General features: G+C 34.8%; 1 pseudogene; it reads left to right on the top strand.

The window, feature by feature from the left end:
- LOC113052729 (citron Rho-interacting kinase-like) overlaps positions 1–26,223 on the top strand; it is a 54,730-nt pseudogene that overhangs the window by 24,878 nt on the left and 3,629 nt on the right.

The raw sequence follows: 26,223 nt of genomic DNA, 5'->3' as shown, positions 1-26,223 counted from the left end.
TAAAAGATGATGTCTGCATAATGAAGTGAACCTAAGTTGCTTCAGTCCAATAAGTGTTTATCTTGAAACATTACTAACAAAATCAAAGTTATTCTTAGCAATAAAACACTTGAAACTGAAGGTTTCATAAAACGATGACAGAAGGCTTGTAGTACATTGTGTTCAGCAGGTTTTTCAGCATTTAGAGACCTTTGAAATTTCTGTAAATTTCAGTAACTTGAGCAAAAGGCAGCTTGACTGTGTCTTATCTTAGTACTTTGTGTCTTGGCAAGCTAAAGTTTCAAAGTAGCTTCTGAAGGAGCAGTAGTCGATATAATCCATACCACCATATTGCAGACTCCACGCATCTCCTTTATATCGAGTAATGGTGTGTTTCTGTGTAATCTCTCAGTGGACCATTGTGTTCCTCATCTTCACGGTGCTGTAAACATCTTCCCACGCTCTTCTGCAGCGCTCAGATTCAATGCATCTTTGACACGGTTTCATCCTCGCGGCCCGCCGCTCTCATGCATGACATCACACCTGTCATGACACTCGAGATGATTTCTCAGCGCCGCTGCTATCTGCTCAAATGCACTTTACTGCAGAACTCCAGGCAGCAAAGAGTGGGCACTTCTCGCAAACATGACCATTTTCACTCTCTTTTTTTTTTAAGGCCCATCGGGATGAAATCCAACGCAAGTTTGATGCCCTACGAGACAGCTGTGCGGTATGTAAAAGAGCTTTTCTCTGTGTTTGACTCATCAGATGTGACCCATACAAGTCCTACCTGTACTGATAGAAAGAGTTTCCATAAGCAGCATCTGACTCCGAACTAAATTCATAAATAAATAAATATTTTTTTTTTTAGAATATGACCATTTTGGTTTAAAACAATGTACACGATCATTCAAAAGTTTAAGGGGTGGTAGGATTTTTTCAATATTTTTGAAAACAGGTCTTTCATGCTCACCAAGGCTGCATTTCATTGATCAAGAATACAGTAAAAGCAGTAATAATGTGAAATATTTTTACAATTTAAAGTAAGTGTATTTTATATTGAAAATATAAAAAACTAATTTATTCCTGTGATACAAACCTTAATTTCCAGCATCATTCCTCCAGCCTTCAGTGTCACATGATCTTCAGAAATCATGAAAATATGTTGCTCAGAAAAAAAAGAAAATATTTATTATCATTATAAATTCTGAAAACAGTTGTGCCATTTTTTTAAGGATTTTTTAGATGAAAAGAAAGCTTTTATTTAAAATAGAAACCTTTTGTAACATCATGATTTAAAAAAAAAAATCTTTTAAACTATTTAATGCATGCATGCTTAATAAAAGTATTTATTTTGTAATAAAAAAAAACCTTATTGGCCCCAAACTAATTCTAAATGGTAGTCTGAAGGCTAAAGTGTGTCTTCTGGATCAGTAAATGCATCTGCTTTTTTTTTTAAATTCATTAAAACAGCCCAACAGGGTAGCAAATTATCTCTCAATTAAAAGGAGCTCATAAAAATGGCATGTGCTCTATAAATAAATATATATATTTTCTTTTCAAAAGCATCTTGTTCAGGCATCCTGAAAGTTGTTCGCCCAGCAGTCATTGATTTGGGGAACGCTTGCTTTCTGAAGAGCGATTGTTTGTGTTGTCCCTGGAGTGTGTTTCATTATAATCAAGCACAGAGCATCTCTGCCCTACTTTCACTGTCCACCCACACTCAAGCTGTTAGAGCGTCTCCACCGATGCAATATTCTCAACCGGTCCCAGTGCTGTTTTTAGACGCCCATCTTCTCCTCTGTGCCGAGGAGTTATATTACATTTTTTCTTCATCATACTCCTTTGCAATCGTAGCTGGAGCTCAGATGAACGCATAAACTTGAAAACGAGATTTCCATTGTCTTATTAGAATGAAAACATGTAAGGCAAGTCAAGCATCACTGTTATTTTATCTCATAGTCATGGTTTAGGGTTTGTGTGAGCACTAGTAACAGTTATTCTCAATGTCTGAAGCCTCGCTGTCAGTCTCAGTGAGTTCTTTCGTAAGCTCTTATAATCCCAGCCCCTGGTGACAGCTTCTTTCCACTAAACACGCTTTGATCTTCTCTATTTTTGAGATGTACTATGAATAGTATATAGGGTATAAAATAACATTATTTTCCTATGCACTTTTATTTTAAGAATTACATGCATAATAAAAACCAGTGCAACACTAAAAGAAATGCTAGGGTGTTGTGTGGTTGCCAAAATGATTTTTATTTTATTTTTTAAATGAATTAATTTTTAATGAATGGATATGCTCTTCATATTTTAGTAATTTCATCTAAATAGCAGAATTTGTGAGATTTAGTCGTTTGAAAGTTTTGAGAAACAATAGAAAACACTATTTGACATTATGTTGAATATAATTATTTTTTTTTGGTCTGTGTACTAATTTTGGATTTGTGGAGTGAAAAATATCGTTTTATTTCTTAATGAAAAGATAAGTAAGACAGAGAAGGCCCAAGTGGCATCTTGATGCTAATGTTATTTAAAAAAATTAATAAATAAATAAATAAATAAATATATATATATATATATATATATATATATATATATATATATATATATATATATATATATATATATATATATATTATTTATTTATTTATTTATTTATTTATTATTTAATACTCAATGTTATTATTTAGGTTTTTCATTTCAGACATCTATAGGATAACTGAGTGAAATCACTCTATTCTAAATAAATTGGACTATTCTTAGTTAAATATAAAAGATTAAATATGCATATATTCATATTCCTTTACATAAGTCATATAATAAATTTACCTTTCAGATGAATCTCTTTTACTTGGATTCGGCTTTGTCTGACATTAGTATAATATAAATATAATTTTTATAATATAATATATTATAATATAAAAATACATTTTTACATTCTGTTAGTTAAATAGGTAAGATGACCTGTAAATAATTTTACTTTATAAAAATAAATGATCAAATTACATTAACAACACTTAAAAATAAACATAATGTTATATAATGTAATAATAGCATTAAAAGGCATTTACACATGCTATAAAGGTTAGTATGGCAAGATGGCCCTTATTTGAATAATTTTAGATGTTGTGCTATGAGAACTGAATGAGCAAATGTTTCTATTTATTTCCGTATGATGCCTCATCGTCCTGCAATGCTTAACTTGTATCTAAATATCTCACAGTTTAAAAGTGCACAATGGCGTCTTCCCTCATCTTAGCCTACTGTTAGATTTCAACCCGAACAATAAAAGAGCCCTGTAACCAGACATAACACCCCATCAACCACACAGCATTGTGCAAACAACCATTCAGAAGGCAAACAGATGCATTTTTTTACATAATCAGTGAAAGATGAAAACAAGCTCTGGTCAGTAGTTAAAGTGGGTCAGTGTGGCTCTGTGCCTTTAACAGTAATGACAATAATAATGAGCGCAGAAACCTCCTCCGCACCAGAGGAGAGCTTGGCACTGCTGCGCGCCAACACACTAGGAAGATGTGAGGCAGAAAGATGGAGAACGGCACTTTAGTAGCAAACAGTAAATTCATCCAGGATTGAGCCGTGGTTTAGTGGTTAGCACACATACTTGGGAGGTTTTTAGCAAGCTTATTTAACTTTTAACTTAGTCTGGCTTTAAAATTCCCATTTGTGATGTAATAATATAAAGTAAATCCGAGCACAAAACAATAAGACAGTTATGTAGAAAACCATAGCAAATAATGCCTCAATAGTCCTCAAATATACTAATACCAGTGTTTTTTTTTGTTTTTTTTGGTACTATAATATTATAAAACAAATACTATGTGGTTTGGGGTTGGTATGTTTTTGAAAGAAATGCTCACCAAAGCTACATTTAATTGATAGCTGTTTTTTATTTGAAGATATTTCAGCATCATTCATCCAGTCTTCAGTGTCACATGATTCTTCAGAAATCATTATAATATACTGATTTGCTGCTCACGAAACATTTTTGATTATTATTAATGTTGAAAACAATCTTTTGTAACCTCATGAATGTCTTTACTGTCACTTTGGATGAATTGAATACATCTTTGCTGAATTTGATTCATTTAAATAAATTGTATTTAATTTTATTTGCATCTAATTTAATAACAGCAATCAATAGACTTTCTATTATTTTTCCAGTTTCATAATGACTGGACTTTTTTTATTATTATCATTTTGTAATTTTATAGATAATAAATTCACAAAGAACAGTGTTTAGCAGGTTACATTAGTAGATAATTATAACTTTAAAATAAATTAAATGTAATTATGCATTTAAGTTTTATTTGAAATATAAATCTATACATGTCTTTACTGTCACTTTTGATGAGTTAAATACATCATTTGCAGAATTTGACTTCATTTAAATGAATTTAATTTAATTTAATATTCATTTATTTTATTTTATAAAATTGTGTGTGTGTGTATATATATGGTGAGCAGATCATTGTCTCACTATTTGATTGCTCTAGTCTTTATCCACTCATCATCATCCTCCACCAATCAGAACACACGAGAACTCTTTGACCACAGCTGCTGTGCTTCAAAAGCTCTTGCAGCAGCTCAACACTGGTTTTCTCTGAGGTGGTCGGATCACATCAGATTGTGGTTAATCTTGCAGATCATGACTTATATCTACTCTTCCTCTCCCTGCAGTTTGGTAATATAAAGATTCCTCCTTTGAACTCCCACCTCTTCTGTGGGTTTTATTGTTCTGGGTCTGAATTTGGCCTCCTGTGGCTCCATTCAAATGATTCGCGATCCCCAAACTGACTCAAATGATTCGCGAACCCGCTCCAAACTCCCGAAATGACTCAAATGATTCGCGAACCCGCTCTGAACTCTCGAACTTACTCAAATGATTCGCGATCCCGGTCTGAACTCCCAAACTGACTCAAATGATTCGCTATTCCGCTACGAACTCCCGAACAGACTCAAATGATTCGCGATGCCGCTTTGAACTCCCGAACTGACTCAAATGATTCGCAAACCCGCTACGAACTCCCGAACTGATTCAAATGATTCTTGATCCCCGAATTGACTTAAATGATTCGCGAACCCGCTACAAACTCCCGAACTGATTCAAATGATTTGCGATCCCGCTTTGAACTCCCGAACTGACCCACTACGAACTCTCAAATTGATTCAAATTCAAATATATATATATATATATATATATATATATATATATATATATATATATATATATATATATATATATTTTTTTTTTTTTTTTTTTTTTTTTTAATTACAACATTTCTCTAAAATAGCAATCTTTTATTTTTCCGTAAATTTTTTCAGTTTGACAGGACAAATATTTTCATTATAATTTTGAAGTTTTATAGAGAAAACATTTACAAGGAACAATGTTTAGCAAATAAAATATTTAGAGATTAGTAGAGGAGTATAACTTTTAAGTCAATAAATAAATTGTATTTGAATACAATTACATATACATTTTACGTACTGTAAATGTTTTATTAATGTAATTTTTAGAATTACAATTATTTTGTTACATTATGTCTTTACTGTAACTTTTGATCAGAATCCTTGCTGAATAAAAATATGACTTTTTTCATAATATCTCGTACTTTTGAAGATGGAAGTTTAGCGTGTATATGTGTACTATACCTTTACCATTTAATGCCATCTTGGTTCTCTTACATAATCTCTGTTGCACCTGTCTCAGGTGATCACGGATCTGGAGGAACAGCTGACGCAGCTGACGCAGGAAAACTCTGAGCTGAACCGACAGAACTTCTACCTGTCCAAACAACTGGACGAGGCCACGGACGAGAACGAGGACAGACTGCAGCTCAAGGAGGACATGGAGCGCCTGCGCCGGGAGGTGGCCGACCGAGAGATGCACCTCAACAACCAGAAACAGGTAGAGTCAACACACACACACACATCGGCAGGTGTGTGAGTCACAGACGCATGTGGACGCAGCAGGAGAGAGACGTGGGCTGCACTTAAGAGCCCACCGCAGGTGATGAGCACCGCTTTAACAGATGCCGCTCTCTCTGAGAAGATGTTTAGCTGTCATTAGTGTCTCGAAAATGAGTGCATTGTAAGAATTTAACACATTAGGGGGCTAAAAGGCGTTCTGTAAAACATCTCAAAACTTTATTTCTATTAAATATGCTCATTCATTAGAACTACACTACAAAAGTGAAGCATTATGGAATTTAGGAATAATAATGACCTGTAAATAGGAATATGTGAATAATAATGTAAACATTGTTTAAAAGTTTGAGCTCGGTAGGATTTTTGAAATTATTTAAAAAATTTTAAATAAAGAACTAATACTTTCATTAAACAAAGATGCATTAAATTGATCAATTAATAATTCTTAAAAATTATTTTTAATTTAACATTTAATTTAATTAGATTGATGTCATAACATTATAATATAATATCATTTAAAAAAATAATATAAATATCTGACAATTTAAAAATGGTCCTTTCCAGGCCTGGAAAAGTCTCTGAAATTAATAAAAATGTATATATATATATATGATATGGCTGTTTTACGGTTTGATAATTAATATAACAGCACAAGAACATCAAATCACAGCTGTCCACTTCAGTGCCAAAACAAAGGCGTTTAATAAGCTGGAAAATGATGCTCGCAGGTTCTATTGTTTTGTGTGATGATGCCGCAGCGAGATGAGGAGAGGTGTGTGTGTGTGTGTGTGTGTGAGAGGTGATGTAGGCGCGTGGGACGCGTGTGTAGGTGTGCAGTCATTGCTGTTGTATAACAGTAGCGGATGGTAATCATAGACGCTGGTAGGAGGCAGAGATGTGTCATATTCACTCGCTGCTCCCCTCTGCCCTGCCAGCGTTGGACTTCACAGGGGCAAAAGCATGCTGGCTATATTTGGAGACTCTCTCTCTCCTTCTGTGTCTTTCTGAAGCTCGCTAATATCCAGTCGTGCAGCTGAGATGCACATCTGCTCGATTCAAGACACCCTCGAACCCCCGCCGGCTCTCAGAGGATCGATCCCAATTGGCAGCGACTCTGAGATCCGGACCTGCTAATGAAATCAAAAAGAAAAATCTGCAGCTTCCTTTCTGCATCTGTCAGCATAATTTCGCTGTCATATCCCGCCGTTCCTCAGATGCCATCTGTCGGCTTGCAGCAGATGTATTGAATGAGTGGTCGATGATCTGTTTCTTTTATTAATCAACGTTTCCATCGTCACAGAGGCCCTTTTAAAATGGTCATTTCCAGGCCTGGAAAGTCTTAAGAAAAGATTTCAAATTGAAATATACATTTATAAAACATTTAACTAGTGCAGTCTTTAAAAATCATGGAAACTTCTGTAATAACAATAAATGTAAATAAAATTATATTCAAATGATTTAACTTTAGATAATATATATATATATATATATATATATATATATATATATATATATATATATATATATATATATATATTTAAAATGTAATTCATTAGAATAAAATATTAAAATAAAATGTATTTGATTTTTATAAAAATGTACAATGGAAATAATGGAATTTAATAATGAAATTAAATGAAATTAATTGAAATTAAAATTATTTAAAATGTTTTTACATGCAATATTTTTCACTTATAAAATCATGTAAATGTCCAAGCTTGGAAAAGTCTTGGAAATTAATAAAATTATTCAAATAAAATAGAAACCTCTATAATGAAAATAAATGTAAATGAATTAGATATGATGTATTTAATACAATTATAATTGAATTAAAATTAAATTGCATTTATGTAAAATTTATTTAGATTAAATGTATTTAAACTTATGAAAAATATATATATATATACATTTTCCAGACCTGGAAAAGTCTTGGAAATTAATAAAATCCTTAAAAAAAATAATAAAAAGATGGGTGGGAAACTTTTAAAATAAATAATAATAATAATAATAATAATAATGCAAGTAAAATTAAGATGTATTTAGCTTAAAATTAAATGACATTTGTTTAAAATGTATTTAACTAGATAAAGTTACAGTCATCTGCAATCTCTAAATATTTTATCTGCTAGACATTGTTATTTGTGAATATATTCTCTCTAAAACAAAATAATAATAAAAACTACTTATTTATAATATTTAATTATTTATATATTTATAAGTAATTATGAACAATTTGGACAAGTCAGGAAAAAATTTAATTCAAGCAACAATATTATCAGTGTATTTCTATGCTACGATAGGGTCCATTGTGATAGTCTGATGTTCTAGAAATGATGTGCTTGTGTGTGTAGAACATCGAGACGCTGAAGACCACATGTACGATGCTGGAGGAGCAGGTGCTGGAGCTGGAGACGCTGAACGATGAGCTGCTGGAGAAGGACAGACAGTGTGAGAACTGGAGATCTGCTCTGGAGGAGGAGAAGAACCAGGCGGAGCGCCGAGCCAGAGACACACAGAGACAACTGGACAACGAGAAGCAGAACAGGTACACACACACACACACACACACACACACACACACGTTTAGACTGCGGGAGCTGGACGACAGCTGGACAATGACAGAGACTCCTCCATAATGAGCCATTAGTTTGAGTCTGGGTGGTCAAGAATAGCATTCAGTTTAGTGAGTTGATTGTGATGACAAAGGCAGTGAAGTCACCTTTATTTACAGTATATAGCGCTTTATACAACACTGATTTGACCAAAGCAGTTTTACAGTGATAAACAAAATACAACTATACTGTGAGGCAGCTCTAAAAATACATTAGTGAACCAAGGATTCTAGCCTAGCTTTATTCAATGGAAACAATTAAATATTTTTTTAATTAACAATGAAAATATTTGCATATTATAAAATATATGATGTAAATAATATAGAAAAAATATACAGATATTATTAGCAAATAAAATTATTAATTATTAAATAAATTGATCAGGCCTAAATAAAAACAATGAAAGATTTTATTTTACATTGAAAATATTTATATAGTGTAAAATAAATTATGTATAATATAGAAAATGTATGCAAATATTATTAGCAAATAAAGTTATAATTAATGTCAAACATTTCTCTTTTATTATTTTTTTTAATTACATTATTTTATTACATATATTTAGGTGGGATATATAAAATAATATATATGTACTGTGTAAAGCCTTGCTCCAAAATATTATTTTTCATTGCATATTGACATAATACATCATTTGGATATGTCATTTGCATAACATAACTAACTAACTAACTAACTAAATAAATAAATAAATATACATTTAGTGGGTTTATTATGATATTAAAGGACTTTATAAAAAGCTTTATACAATGAAAACTTAGATATATTAAATAATAATATAAAATATAAAATATTTTATATTTATAATTAATAAATAAATATAGAGATAAATGAAGGCATGATAAAAATGTTGACATTAATGCAAATGTAAATGAATGCACGTAAATATTTAATGCAAATTATCATGGATTATTAAATAAAATGTCTGAAATTCTAGCTATGTATATAGCTTTAAAAAAATTATTCTTCTGTGATATATATAACTATTGGACCAAAAAAAACTAGAAAGTGTGTTAAAAGTATTTTTTAAATGTCCACAGGGCCAGAAGTGCCCGTGGTTATATAAGAGTTACATAATAAATGTTAAGAATAGAGATAGAAACACGGCGTAAGAGACATACAGTATTGTGTCGCTCCAACACTTTATTGTTGAATAACTCTCTCTCGCTCTCGTTTTCCAGACTCCGTGCAGAGCAGCGCAATTCTGAGTCTCGTCAGAGCGTTGAACTGGCGGTCAAAGAGCACAAAGCTGAAATCCTGGTACTGCAACAGGCCCTGAAAGACCAGAAACTCAAAGCTGAAGGTCTTTCTGATACTGTAAGTGTGCCAGTGCACATGTGTGTCGCTGTGGATAAAAGCATCTGCTAAATGACCACATGTCTTCATCAGCTGAGCGATCTGGAGAAGAAACACGCCATGCTGGAGATGAACGCACGTAGCCTGCAGCAGAAGCTGGAGACGGAGCGAGAGCTCAAACAGAGGCTCATGGACGAGGTGCTTCGCTTTTCTAGCACTCAGAATACCGCATTTTCCGGACTATAAGTCGCACTTTTTTTCATAGTTTGGCTGTTCCTGCGACTTATAGGCAGGTGCGACTTATTTATAAAAATTAATTTGACATGATTAGAGAGAAATTAACTAAGAGAAATTAACCAATAGAAAACATTACCGTCTCTGGCCTCCAGAGGGCGCTCTATGCTGCTCAGTGTCCTGTAGTCTACACTGAAGACATAGAGCGCCCTCTCGTGGCTGGAGACGGTAATGTATTCTCTTTGTTTTTGGTTCTAAATAAATGCGACTTATAGTCCAGTGCGAATTATATATGTTTTTTTCCTCATCATGACTGATGCGACTTATACTCAGGTGCGACTTATAGTCCTTAAAATACGGTACATACTTGCCAAATAAATGAAATATTTGAACTGAAATTACAGCATTTTGACAGTGTTGTAAATATACATACAGGAAACAAAAATTAATATTTGCTGTTAATATTCTCACCCTCAGGCCATCCAAGATATAGGTGACTTTTTTTTTCTTGAGTAGAAGAGTAAAGAAGATTTTTAGCTGAAACCTGATGCATAATGCAAGTCAGCGGCTGCACATTTTTGAGAATTAAAAAAAGCAAATCAAGGAAAACAACGTTTATACACGTGGTATTTGCCTGATTACCGGTAATAATATTCAGTTTCTTGCACAGACTGATTGTTTCGCTTCATAAGACCTTAATATATCATCAGGATCCATGGGTATACATTTTGTGAAGCCTTTATGTACTTTTTTGACTCAAAGTGATGTTATGAATCACCAAGGACCACAGTTTCAGCTACAAATCTTCTTAACTCTTCCACTGAAGAATAAAACCACGTACATCTTGGATGGCCTGAGGGTGAGTACAGTAATAGCAAATTCTCATTTTTGGGTGAACAATTCCTTTTAAGGGTCTTTTTGACTGCTTCGTAGATTTTACTGAACATTAGTTTATCTATGGTTTATAGAGAGACCTTTTTGAAGGATATTGGTTAACTTGTGGCTTTTTTTGAGAGCTTGAGCTTTAGTGAGACTTGATTGTTTGGAGACATTTAAGAGGCCTTGATTGGTTGCAATACTGAGGTGTTAGTTTTATTTGGATTTTAGGACTAGTTCTTCTCTGAGCGAGTAAAATACTGTAAAGTACTGTTAAAATCAGATGCTCTTAAACCGTTTCTCAAGTTGTATTGGTGACTTGTAACTTGTAACGGAGTGATTTATCACTGTTTTACTCATGTAAGATTTTTATGTACTCTGAGCTTTGAGAGCTGTGTAATCGAGCATCTTTATCATACCCAGTGTTATATGACACCATCTTTTTCTCTCAGCAAGCCAAACTGCAGCAGCAGCTGGACATGCAGAAGAGCCACATCTTCAGACTGACTCAAGGACTTCAGGACGCGCTGGATCAGACGGACCTTCTGAAGACCGAGCGGACGGACCTGGAGTACCAGCTGGAAAACATACAGGTGCACGCATGCATGCAAATATTAACATTATTACTCATACTAGGCATGCTGCATGTGTCCTGTGCAAAGTATGCACAATTTACTGTCCCCAGATGAGCAACCACAATAGTTCCTCTGTTTGATCGTTTCAAGTGATGAATTACACATCAAGTGAATTCTGTCCTCTTAATGTTCAATATTTGATTGGACTTACAAAATATATTTTTGCATTGTTTTAAAAACCTTTATTTGAGAAATTATAACTTATCTATTTACTGGACTAAACAGGCATAATGCAGTATAACGCCCACTGCATACTATTTTTAAAAATAACTCTATTTGCTGCACTGTATACAATATGTTACAATATAAAATACAATATTTTAGTACTATCAACACACTATTATAGCTTTTATTAATATTTAATATTTTTTAAAAAATATAAAAATGAAATAAAAATATTTTAAAATTACGTGTTAAGTAATAATAGTATAGTAATAAGTAATAATTAAGTATAAACAGAATTTGACCCTCTAACACTTGCACTCTGTATTTTGATTCTGTTTTATCTACTTGTTTTCTTCTTACAATTAAAAATCGACCCTCTATTACTGGTGTAATCTACTTTTGTCTTTTATTTATTATGAAAAAAACTCGATCCTGTAACAATTGCATTCTAAAAAATTTTCTGTTATATCAACAGTGTAATTCAAAATGTATATTAATAATAATAGTACTGAAAAACTCTGACTGAAAAAAATATATATATTTTTAAAGATTTATTAACACTTTTTAAGGATTTTAATTTTAGTTAATGATAAATCTGTTGCTACTAAGCTATTCTAATATCAAGAAGCCATATCAATGATCTTCGCAGCTTATTTGTACTAAATTTGTGCTAAACAGATAATTTGTGCTTAAATTGTACTAATCTAAACTGACTTAATCGATATGAATAATACTAGTAATTTAAGAATTGAATTTTTGGAATAACTATACATTTTTCATTTAATTTTTATAATAAAACTAATATTTATAATAATATTATTATTGTTTAATTTAATTTTATATTATCTTCAAAAGTTGAAAATTGGATTAACCCCTTAACTGTCACTCACATTTTTGAAGATAGACTTGATAGACTTGAATGTGCGTGATACAAACCTAAATTTTTATAATTCATGACTGAAAACATTTTGTAACATGATTTTGATGCACCATTTACATGCTAATGCAATGTCTGATTTTAAAATGGGTTTTAAAGGATGAATTTTGAGATTTTTAAGTTTTCAGTCGATATATAATTTCTGATGATTTCTAAAATGTGATTTTTTTTAAACAAAGGTCAAAACTCCTGTTTGAGGGTGCACTCTTGTCATAAATTTATCTGTTACTTTTCCTACATAATTTTTAACAAAAGAAATTGGTAAAATATATATTTGAAAAGTTAGACCTTTCCAAAGATATATAGTTTGTCAAGATTAGATTAGATTTGATTAGTAAGGTAAACCTAGGCGTCCCGTATTCGGGATGGGGGACGACTGTTAAGGGGTTAAATAATGCAAAATTATAAACCTTATTTTACAGTTTAAAATTGTTGCATACTGCATACTGTTTAAAAACAGAGAGTTGCACTTTATTTTACAGTACATGTACTTACATTTACTTATAGTGTACTTAAAGTGTACTTATCTAAGAAAGTTGTGGGTAAGGTTAGGTTTAGGGGTAGGTTCAGGGTTAGTACCTAGTTATTACTAATTATTACTAATTATAATTACTATAATAAGTACCTAGTATGTACATGAGGAACAGGACTGTAAAATAAAGTGCTACCGTATAGTATGCAACGAAAAGATTGCTAGAGATCCTTTCCAAACCCAGGGGTGTGTTCTAATAGCAGTGTGGCTCCCTCTGCAGGCGGCGTACTCTCACGAGAAGGTCCAGATGGAGGGGACCATCACCCAGCAGACCAAGCTCATAGACTTCCTGCAGGCCAAGGTAGAGCACCCCTCTAAGAAGAAAAAGGTCAGAGTCATCCGCTGTAAATTCACTTCCTTAACTAATCTGACTAACTGCTTGCTGAGCTGCGTATTAGGTGCCACACTCGCGAATAACCGCATACTAACCGCGTCATCCGTCAGAAATCTCTTATGTATCCTTATACGCAGACGCCCTGAGTAAGTGAGCTGTAGGAAGGGACAGCTGATGTGACTGGATGTGTAGGGATGGAAAGTCCTAGCGTGTCTGTTAGGTGTGAGCCTGGGCCATTCACTAGGTGTCGTGTTTGGGGTGCAGGGGCTGTTCGGCGGCCGGCGGCGAGAGGATCTGCTGGCGGCGCTGGGGGCGCAGGGACAGACGCAGGTGCCCGCTGTGCCCGCCGTGACCCCTGTCCCCCTGCAGTACAGTGACCTGAAGGTGGCGCTGGAGAAGGAACGTGCTCGCTGCTCGGAGCTGGAGGACGCCCTGCAGAAAACACGACTGGAGCTCAGAGAGGGTGAGACACTGGCTCATACAATCACGGAAAAACAACATGAAAAAAAAAACATTCACAGAAAACTGTCCTTTTGCTTTCCTCAGAAGAAAGGTAGTCGTGTGGTTTAGAAATTGCATTTAAAATATTTTAAGAGTTTAGAGGACTCTCTAAATTGTGACTAGAATGAATGATAAATACAGACTATAAATTACATTATAATTCTATTTTTATAGGTTATAAATTACAACATAACTGCAATTATTTTAATATACTGTACTGTTTGAAAATATTGAAGATTTTTTATAATATTATTAATTCTTAAAATATTAAAATGAATAGTTTTACTCAGCAAGGATGCATTAAGTGGATCAAAAGTGAAAGTTTTATATATATATATAAATGTATTACAAACAAATTATTTTGTGAACAAATGCTGTTTTTTATATATAACATTCATCAAAGAATTAGAAAAAAAATTCTAATTGTTTCCACAAAAATTTTATATTTTTTAAAAAGATAAAGATACTTTTTAAAGAATTCAACCCTTTTTATTGCATTAAGGATGCATTAAATTGATTAAAAAAAAATAACAGTTAAGACATTTATAATGTTACAAAGTATTTATATTTCAAATAATTAGAATGATTTCTGAAGATCATGTGACACTGCAAACTGGAGTAATGATGCTAGAAAATTCAGCTTTTGATCGCAGATATAAATTGCATTTTAAAATATATTCAAATAGAAAATAGTTATTTTAATTTGTAATAATATTTAACTATTTTTACTGTATTTTTGATCAAATAAATGCAGCCTTGGTGAACAAAAGAGACGTTGGAATGGTAGTGTAATGTAAAGCATTATTGAAATGCCACACACTGTGGGTAACTTTCTCAGATGTGCTGGTTTTCTCAGTCGTCTCACTGTATTCTGTCCTCTCAACAGTTCAGTTTAATAAAGCCCTGGAGCACAGCGGTACTCCAGCCACTCCAGGTTTGGCTCGTCAGCAGCTCATGATGTCCACCAAATCCAACAAATCCCCCGAGCACCAGCCCAGCAGCGGCCTGATGTCGTCCAGCTCCGGCCGCAGGAAGGACGCTGCCAATCCTGAAGGTGAGAACAGAGACCTTTTTAATATTCAAAACATAAGCAGAACAGCAATTGTGTTCTCTTGGTCCTTCTTGTCATTTCATCTCATGCTATGAAAAGAGAGATTAAATCAGAAGCTTGTAGGAAAATGCTGTTTCAATGTGAGATGAGGAGACTGTGTCCTCTGAAGGACTCAAGAAATGTTTCGGCTCATGTCTGTCCACACTCACTGTCCTCTCTGTTGTCGTTCCACAGAAATAAGGAGAGTCACGTCTGAAAGTAAGTTCTTACATAACAGGCTCAGGCGGCCCACTCTCAAGAAACCGTGCCATTTGTGATTGAAATATCTTTTATTTAATTATTTACGCTTTCATTTCTAAAGGTTACTGATGAGCCTTCAAGGTGAGGCTGATATATATCGAAAAACTCATGAGATACAGATAAAACTGAAACACAAACTTCTGTTCTCATATCATTTTCTCGAATATGATGTCAGAAAGGTCAAGCCATTATTATAAAATGGGGAAATGTATTAAAATAACAGAGTTTCAGAGAAAGTAAGATACACCTTTTGCATTATTATATATATACAGTACAGACCAAAGGTTTGGAAACATTACTATTTTTAATGTTTTTGAAATAAGTTTTTTCTGCTCGTCAAGCCTGCATTTATTAGATCAAAAATACAGAAAAAACTGTAATATTGTCAAATATTATTACATCTTAAAATAATAGTTTTCTAATTGAATATACTTTACAAAAATAATTTATTCCTGTGATGCAAAGCTGAATTTTCAGCATCATTCCTCCAGTCTTCAGTGTCACATGTAACATCAGTCGATCACATGATCATTCAGAAATCATTCTAATATTCTGATTTATTATGAGTGTTGGAAACAGTTGTCGAATATATTTGATCAATAAAAGGTTAAAAAGAACTGCATTTATTCAAAATAAAAATAAAAAATTATAATAAAATATATTCTAATAATATATTTTCTTTACTATCACTTTTTAGCAATTTAAACACATCCTTGCTGAATAAAAGTATAGATTTTTATTAAAAAAAAAAGAAATAAAAAATTACTAACCCCAAATTACTGACCAGTAGTGTTTATTGTTATTACAAAATATTTATATTTTAAAAACATAGCTTCTTTTTTTTTTTTTTTTTCTTTTTATTCGTCAAAGTATCCTAAAAAAGTATCACATGTTCTGAAAAAATATGAAGCAGCAGAACTGTTTCCAACTTTGATAATGAATCATCATATTAGAATGATTTCTAAAGGATCATGTGATAATGATCCTAAAAATTCAGCTTTGCATCTCACAGAAATAAATGATCATTTAATGTATAATAAATATAAAAAAAAATTTTTTGAATTGTAATAATATATCACAATATTATATATTTTTTCTGTATTTTTGATCAAATAAATGCAGGCTTGATGAGCAGAAGAAACTTCTTTCAAAAACATTAAAAATAGTAATGTCCAAACCTTTGGTCTGTACTGTATATATTACAAACATATGTGTTTTAAATGTGACAGTGTTCAGTCATGGCAACACAAATGGCACCGTTTTCTGAGAATGAAGCAGGCGTCTCCCAATATCTTTTTTTTTTTCTTGATATGATCTTTTTTTTTTATCCCTGCGGAGATAAGCTCTCTGGCCAAATCCAAACATGTCATTCAAGTCTTTAGGCCATCCTACACTCAATATATTGAATGAACATGAGCTGTATCAGGTCATCATGGTTTGATGGCTGCAGACTTCCACTCAGGACATCAGGGAATGATTGTGGATCTCTAAAGCTCCTGCACACAGATCTGTCCGGACACTGAGCTTATCTCGAATATATATATGGCCATACTCCTGCTGTATGCCATGCGGAATGCCAGAACTCCGAAATCCTTGCATGCTCGTGTCCAAGCCACCAATGACCGCTCGGACAGTGCAGTGAGCTGGTTTCACCCTCTGGTGGAGAAATGTTCTCAGGAGAGGACATTTTCAGCTTGCTTTGGCCTGTTTGCATAAGATATTTAGACGGGTGTGAGATGCACAAAACTGTTTTTAAGCGAGAGTGTCTGTCTGTTTGATCTTGTAGAGTACACCAGACGTGTGAAGGACAGGATTCATCACAACACTCCTCACCGCTTCACGCAGGGACTCAACATGAGAGCGGCCCGCTGCACCGTCTGTCTGGACACTGTCCATTTCGGACGGCAAGCCGCGACGTGCATCGGTACGGATCTCATGTCAACTCTTTCCAAACATCTAACATCTAAATTAAGTCAAAAATAGTATTTAACATCACTGAATCAGCCTAAATATATTATTTGTACAAACAAAACAATGTTTTTAAGGGTTAAACGAGCTGGAAATGCAGTGGAAGTAGCTGAAGTCACGATTACAGGTTGAAAGTTTTTGGTTGGCTTAATTTTGTAAACAAATGACTCCTTTAGTCTCTTTTCGTGCTTAATTATGCTTGTTAACCCTGAAGCTAAAATAAGTTGTTTTTACATCTATATTTTACATGAAATAAAAGGCTAAATCGTGCGCACGATTTAGCAAATCGAGGGAATGCAATAGTAATCATGTGCACGTTTTAGTACATTGAGAGAACGAATTAGTAAATCGTGCACACAATTTATTTATTTTTTTCTTGCATGTCATGTGTGGGGATCTGTAATTATTATTATTTATTTTTTTGCAAGGTGTAATTTCTTCTGAAAACACATGGCTTTTAAAATATAAATATAAATAAATACTATATTTTATTTCTAATTTAAACATTATATTTTATCCTCTTTTGGAAAGTCATATTGAGTTTTTTTGGGGGGGAGTGCAAAAAATGCTTTGTTGTATTGTCCATTCACCACCGTAGAAGATACTATAATGACTTGTGCTTCTGTAAAACACAGAAATGTGAAAAGGGCTCGCTGGTGTTTTTTAATAGATCGCTGACCCGATCAGGTCAACCTGGGTTAAAGCTGAAGCTGTTGATCCTCTTTCTGTGTTGGTTTAACCATCATCTCTCTCCTGCTTCAGAATGTCACGCTTTGTGCCATCCGAAATGCTCCCCGTACCTTCCAGCCACCTGCGGCGTTCCCACCGAATACGCACTGCATCTGTCTGAAGCTCTGTGTCGGGAAAAAGGGAAGCACGTCCGGCCTGAAAGATGTCGGAGGACACATGAGGCTGGAGGGATGGCTGAAGCAGCCCAGGTGAGCCGTGTACCAAGATCATAGCCACCTTCAGGAGAAAAGCAAACACTAAGTGGACATGCAATTGTGGTTGTCCTCCTGCAGAAATGGGAAGCGTGGCCAGGGCTGGGAGAGGAAGTACGTGGTGCTGGATGGATATAAAGTCATCACGTATGAGACAGAGCCAAGAGACGGTCTGTGAATGTTTATACTTTTCCTGGTTCTGTTTGCACACAGCATGTGTTCATCTCTGTTGGAAAATCTTGAATCTTATTGGTTTAACCTGCTCAAGCCAGTTAATGGATTGCTGTAACTTGTTTTTGCTGAATCTGGGTGGTTACCAACTTTACCAAATTGAGTTGGTAGTTCCTCCTGATTAACAATCTAGACATCTTAAACCAACTTAAGGAGGTCTGATGGTCTCCCAAGCAAAGCAGTTGATAAAAACCCCTTTAAAACCATCGATCCAAACCAGACTGTCCATCAGAAACTGGGTTTTTTTTCTTGAATTTAATATTCTATTCTACTCTATTCTGTGTACCGAGAGTAAAAAGCATTTTACTGCACGTTGTACTGTGTATGGTTGTGTTTGACTAAACCAATTTGAATTGGATAACACCAATTTAGGTAGGGCTCTACAGTTTTTGGAAAACATGGATGGTATCATGGAATGCAGTCGTAAAAATGGAATTTCATTTATAACATAGAATGTCAGAATTCGACAAATTTGGAATGAATGACTCAAAAGAAGGTCAGTATTTTTCGGACTATAAGTCGCACCTGAGTATAAGTCGCATCAGTCCAAAAATACGTCATGACGAGGAAAAAAACATATATAAGTCGCACTGGACTATAAGTCGTGTTTATTTAGAACCAAGAACCAAGAGAAAACATTACCGTCTACAGCCACGAGAGGGCGCTCTATGTCTTCAGTTCAGGTTCATGTCAAATTAATTTTGTTAAATAAGTCGCACCTGACTATAAGTCGCAGGACCAGCCAAACTATGAAAAAAAGTGCAACTTATAGTCCGGAAAATACGATAAATCAAATGGCGATGTCGATCTGTGAATGAAAGCACAAAAAAACTTCTGAATCTTGAATATGAGAAAAGGCATAGACGTGTGATATTTCATACTGAAGCGCATGACGCTTGTGATGTTTTCAGCGTCTGCCGTCTCACTAAATGACGACATAAATAGGGCCCTACACTTTAGTTTTTCTCTTTTTTTTATATCTGCGAATGGCTGTGAATGACCAAAATGGACAAGCTAGAAACCACGTTAAACTAGTAATATCTATTAGTTTTATCTATTAGTTCCAGAAGAGATGGAATGACAGGTGTAGAATGATGTCCCTTGATGTGACTGATGTATAATCTGTCCTCTAGAGTCGGTGAAGCCGCTGGATGAGTTTGAGTTGTGTCTCTCTGATGGAGACGTGACTGTTCATTCTGCAGTCGGTGCTTCTGAGCTGCCCAACACGACCAAGACAGGTGATGTGTTACCTGTGAAATTACATTGTACTATGCATGTCCTTACTAACTTTTGTGGTGTGCTGATTGTAAATTCAGAAAGTAGCCCATGTCCAAATGTACAGTAACATGTTTTTCTGTCTTCTAACGTAACTGTATGTGTTCAGATGTGCCGTATGTGGTGAAGTTGGAGTCGTCTCCGCAGTCGACATGCTGGCCCGGTCAGACTCTGTACCTCATGACCTCAGGGTTTTCTGAGAAACAGCGCTGGGTGGCCGTGCTGGAAGCCATTGTGGCCAGCAGTCGTGGGGCGAGAGAGAAAGCCGAAGCAGACGCTGTGAGTGAGAGGAACCAGAAACACCCACAGGCCGTTCATAGTGACATTTAAAGAGTCAGTGCAGTGACATGCAAGGCAGAAACTGTAGGTTTGTCTCTTCTTACCAGTACAGCTGGATGCAGGGAAACATACTGATAACAGGGATGCAAACTCACCATGGGTGAAAAAGTTAACAAAAACGTGCAACACCCACCTAAAAAAAATCAAATAAATGCTGATATTTAAATCATTTATTATCTTTTAACTCTACAGATGTGCAGTAAATTCACTTTAAAGATACACTTTTCTTTAATGAAGATGATATGAAGAAATCCTGGTGGAAAACAAAGACTAAAGATGAAAATTACTTAATTATTATTATAACCAGCAGAGGATCACTCATTATCTTAGTTGCCATTTCCACTCCCTGAGTTATTATATAATGACTATTATATATTTTTTACTATGCTGAAGTATAGCTTATACAAATAAATAATAATGCATTAAATATTTTGAAATATTTTTTTAGATTTAATTAAAAAAAAATATATATACTTTGTTTTAAACATTATTTTGACATCGGCCTTCCAGATGTTTTGTCAGATGTCATCACTGTCAATCAAAGCTTGTAGAACAATTTAGTGTCTCTCGTCATTTTTTTTACACTCGTGTTGTCATTCATGAAAAACACTAAATGGTCACATCTGGTTCTCTTAGGCAAGCAAAACTTTTCTTCAAATTATAAATGGATTATGTAGAGAAACCAAGCAAAGTGCACTTGCCTTATGGTGCAACTGACATATTATCAACTATATACACAATCAGTCTCTTATTTACTTTATTTATCATTATAATAGGAAGACGTGCGAGCATGTAGAACTCTGTAAACTAAAACAAATGAGTTTAGAGCAGATTCTGACTCACCTACAGTAAACACCTCTGATTGGCCGTTGCGTTCAACGGAGATGCCTGTGATTGGCTACATTACTCAACACTGCAAAACACATTTTTTAAAAACACAAGTATTTTAAAAACGGACAAGTTTGCATCCCTGCTCACGGTCTCCAGATCCTCGTCTCCTCAGCTCACCGGAATGAGATGCAGTCCACAGGGAAGTTTTGTTGTTGTCATGTTCACGCACGAGACACGTTTATTTGATTTTATTATTTTTATTACCTTGTATGTCCAAAACTGTCACTTATCACAAAAACAAAAAACAAAAAAAAAAACACACGTTCTCATCGGATCAACACGAATCTCATAGGTGACCATATTGATCTCAAAAAGGTGAGTTTTCACCGAATCCATGTGCAAAGTGCATAAAATGAAAAATGCACTTTTTAAGTATATATTTTTTACACATCCTCATGATGGTGTTTTTGGTTCTGTTCAGAAATTGTTGGGTAACTCCTTACTCAAACTAGAAGGAGATGATCGGCTGGATATCAACTGCACCCTCCCACTGACTGATCAGGTACCTGTGGCATTCACAATCGCTATGTTTTACAAGATTTATTTCATTATATTCAGTCTATATTTGTTGTAGTCTGATATACCATAATTGTATTTTTGTCATCAGATTGTATTGGTGGGCTCTGAGGAAGGTCTCTATGCCCTGAATGTGATTAAGAACTCCCTCACTCACATCCCGGGTCTGGGATCCGTGTTTCAGATCTACATCATCAAGGAGCACGAAAAGCTGCTCATGATCGTGGGTAAGCATAAATCATGACCCTTTACTGTCGGTTTCAGAAACCAAAACTGAATGATTGTTTTTTTTTTTTTTAACATGATAATATCAAGCATTTGTCTACTAAGTACCATGATAATGCTATTTTATTATTTAAAGTACACCTACAGCTCAAACAGTAGAGCATGGTGCTTGCAACGCAAAGAACTGTGTAAATACCTTGATACATTAGTATGCTAATTATTAGATTAAAATACCATGGTATTATATTTACATTTAGTCATTTAGGCTAACAGACACTGTTATCCAACCAACAAAAGAGCAACAACACTAGTGCTGTGACAAGTCCTGGTTTGTTTAACGTACACGTACACGTACAAATTTGTATTTTATTTTATGTAAAATAGAAAAAGAATAGTGAAAGCTATAGTTAGAGGGTAATTTTTTATAGTAAAAAAAGACAAGTAGATAGAATTGAAAAATAATAGAGAATGCTAGTGTTAGAGTGTAATTCTTTTAAATACATAAAAAAAAATGATCTAATAGAAATATGCAATATGGATAGTTTGTGTTTCTAATGAACAACCAAAAGTTATTTATCTTAATGCTATATATAGAGCAGCGAATAATGCAAAAGCCATATACAAGATACATAGGCTACATGAGGAAAAAATGCATTGCTGGTTGGCATAGTGTGCAGGCGTGAATTAGCAGAAGGCGTTTCACGCTCGATTGGAAAGCAACGTTCGTTGAATGAAAATAAAACAAGTAGATAGAATATAAATTGAATAGAGAGTGCAAGTATTGGAGGGTCAAGTGAAGAGATGTGTCGTTTATTGATGATGGCTATTGGCTAAAGATTCTGCTGGACGTGATTCCACCAGCAGGGAACAGTTAAGATAAAAGTCAGTGAACGTGATTTTTTGCCTCTTTGGGATGCACTGTATTGCACTGTTCAATTGCAGAACACAAGCTTCCAGAGGCACATAAGTCTGAAGTAATGAATTTAAGGGTGTAGCGCTAGTAGTTGTTTTGTAGGCAAACAGATCACAACTCCAATGTTTCTGGCTGTTTTATAAGGAGTGATGGTTGATAGGCCTAGCTGGATGGATAAATTGTGATGAAGTGATGAAACCTCAAACAGTTCTGTCTTGGCAAGGTTGAGTTAAAGTTGATGGTCCTTCTTACAGAAACAAATATCTGTTAGACATGCTGAAATGAAAGCAGCTTTCGTCGGATAATCAGGATGGAGTGAGAGGTAGAGTTGAGAGTCATCAGCATAGCAGTGATATAAAAAGCCATGTTTCTGAATGACAGAACCTAGTGATGCCATGTAGACAGAAAAGAGAAGTGGTCCAAGAACTGAGCCCTGAGGCATCCCAGTAATTAGATGTTGTGACTTGAACGACTCACTCTCCAAGTTACCTTATTACATGATACCATCACTGTACCATAGAAACACCACTGTACTGTTTGACAAAGGATGCATTTAAAATAAATCGATTATGATGATGTGTTGCAGGGGATGAACGGGCACTGTGTCTGGTGGAGATTAAGAAAGTGAAACAGTCTCTGTCCCAGTCTCACCTCCCCACGCTACCTGAGATTGTGCCATATATTTTTGAGACCGTCAAGGGCTGTCATCTGTTCGCCGCAGGCAGGGTGAGGCTTCAGTCACCATGTGTTTCACAGCATTGCAACTTCCTCTCTGTGTATTTTTAGTGCACTGTATTGCATCATGCCTTGTTGTGATGTGCAATGCAACAAATTTGTACCTTACATGGTTTCGTGTCTATTCTTGCTTTAGATAGAAAATGGTCCATGCATTTGTGCTGCAATGCCCAACAAAGTCACAATTCTACGATACAACGACAATCTGAACAAATTCTGTATACGGAAGGTAAGTGACATTTGAGGTTCTGGGTCTTGAAGCAAACTAACTCATATGTCACAAAAAATGTAGCAACTAAACTCCTTTGCAAACAGCTGTGGTGTTTGACGTGCTGTTGCCTTGTGGTCTGACTTTAATGACTCCTCTAGAGATGGCTCACATGAACACATCCCTAATGATCCGTCTCTTTATCTCTCAGGAGATTGAAACGCTTGAGCCGTGCAGCTGTATCCACTTCACCAGCTACAGCATCATCATTGGTACCAATAAATTCTACGAGATTGAGATGAAGCAGTGTGTTCTGGACGGTACGTATATATCCATGAAGTCTGATATCTACCGTGATTGATCTGTAATTTGAAAAGAATTCAGCTAGTCATTGCAGTCACATTTGCGTATTTCAGGTTGGACCGGGTGGCGGGGCATTTGTGAGAACATGATCAGGCCTTTATAATTTATAATTGTGCATTATGTAATCAGCGTTTTGTATGATGGGCTGTTTTTGGCAGAGTTCCTGGACAAGAATGACGTGTCGCTGGCATCGGCTGTGTTCACTGGATCCTCCCACAGTTTCCCCATCTCCATCGTCCAGGTGTCCAGCACTCCGCAGAAGGAAGAATATCTGCTCTGCTTCCACGGTTAGACACACATCACACCATTTAAACTACAGCAAGCTCCTGTTTCATGAGAAGATTAGTTGCATGAGCAACTATCCAAAAAAAAAATCATTATGTACTCGCCGTCATGTTGTTCCTAACACAGTGTTTTTTTTTCTGTAATGTACAATTAAAAAGTATGCAGTATGCAGTTTGAATGTTCACGGTTCCTGACGCATTTTTCCTAGGTTTCAGCATCAATGTAACAGAGTTCGTAGTCACAGGAAAAAGGAGCCGGAAACTGGCAAACATTCTTATAATTCAATTCAATTAAATTCAAGTTTATTTGTATAGCGCTTTTAACGATACAAATCATTGCAAAGCAACTTTATTGAAAAAATTAAGTTTCTACAATATTTAGTAGTAGCTTATAAATGGTGATCAGTTTATGTGCAAATGACAGGAATTTTCAGAAAGATAAAACTTTAATAATAAAATAAACACAAAATAGCACGACAGCTTTTATCATTTTAGACGTTTGATATATTCGACCATAAGTGCTCTGCGAAGTCATTTCAGAAAGGCAAGGCATAGAGGAGAAACAATAATGTGCATTATGTGGAAAATAATGTGATTTTTTTTTAACCTTAAATTGCATAAACACATTGCATTACACTAAATTCACAAAATAATGATCTTTTTAGCAACATCATATGACCCCTTTATGATTTTCCAAAATTTACAAGATTTTAATTCTGAAATTATTGTATATAATTCAGGTATAAACCCCTATTTATAAAACTTGTTATACTGCATTTCTCTCCACTGGATGCCAACAGCTGCTGAATTAAATATTACATGTGATGACAATGCAGCATGCTGTACTATAAAACATTTTTCAGAATTCATTGTCACTAACGTTACAGTTATTACTGTTGTGCATTGTTACTGTTTTTCCAAAATAATTTTTGTCCATGTTTATTTTCTGTATTCGGGATTCTGTTCAAATTGTTAATTTTATTTATTAAAAAGCATGTCTAATTAATGAATGAAACTTATACAATTTAACAGCAATTTATAAACATTTTAGGGCCCTATATACATTTTTTTTTTCTTTTTTTTCTCAGATTCTGAATTCGAAATTTTTTGAAAAGTGGAATTTTTCTCAAATTCAAAATTTTCCAAATTCCCAAATAAGATTTTTTTTTTATTCATTTGAATGGTTTAGTAAAATTTTAATGATCAAAAGCAGTTTCTGCGTTGGTTTTCTTTAAATGTCTGGTTTCTGATAACAGAGATCGGTGTGTTTGTGGACGCTTACGGCCGAAGAAGTCGTCCTGATGATTTCAAATGGAGTCGTCTTCCTCTGACATTCGGTAGCCAGTTTTCCTTTTGTTAAAAACAGAAATGTGTAAAACAGAGTGATGAGGATCTTCAGGATCACTAACCGAAGCATCTGTCTGTTTCCAGCATTCAGAGAGCCGTATCTGTTTGTGACCTACTTCAACTCTCTGGATGTTATTGAGATTCAAGGCCATGCAGCTCTTGGGTAAGATGTTTAGCAACATGCATGCATATAAAATAGCAAAAATAACATTAGAACTTGAGAGTGACCGTAAATCCTCTTTAAAACAGGCCTCCGAGTCTCGTTCACCTGGACATTCCTAACCCCCGTTATCTGGGTCCGGCCATATCGTCTGGTGCCATCTATCTGGCCTCGTCCTATCAGAACAAGCTGCGGGTCATCTGCTGTAAGGGCAGCCTGGTGCGGGAGTCTGGGGAACTGCAGAGGACCGGTTCCAGCAGGAGGTGTGGGTTATGACGATTTATTAGAGTGATATTCTGGCTTATGATATATTATATGATATATGATATATTTGCTGATTTAACCTGTTACCGAACATTGCAGCAAATTACTAAACTACTTGACAACCATTAAAATGGCATT

Source organism: Carassius auratus, chromosome 33 (genome assembly GCF_003368295.1).
Source record: "Carassius auratus strain Wakin chromosome 33, ASM336829v1, whole genome shotgun sequence".
NCBI classification, from domain to species: Eukaryota; Metazoa; Chordata; class Actinopteri; order Cypriniformes; family Cyprinidae; genus Carassius; species Carassius auratus.
This window is presented reverse-complemented; position numbering and strand designations above follow the sequence as displayed.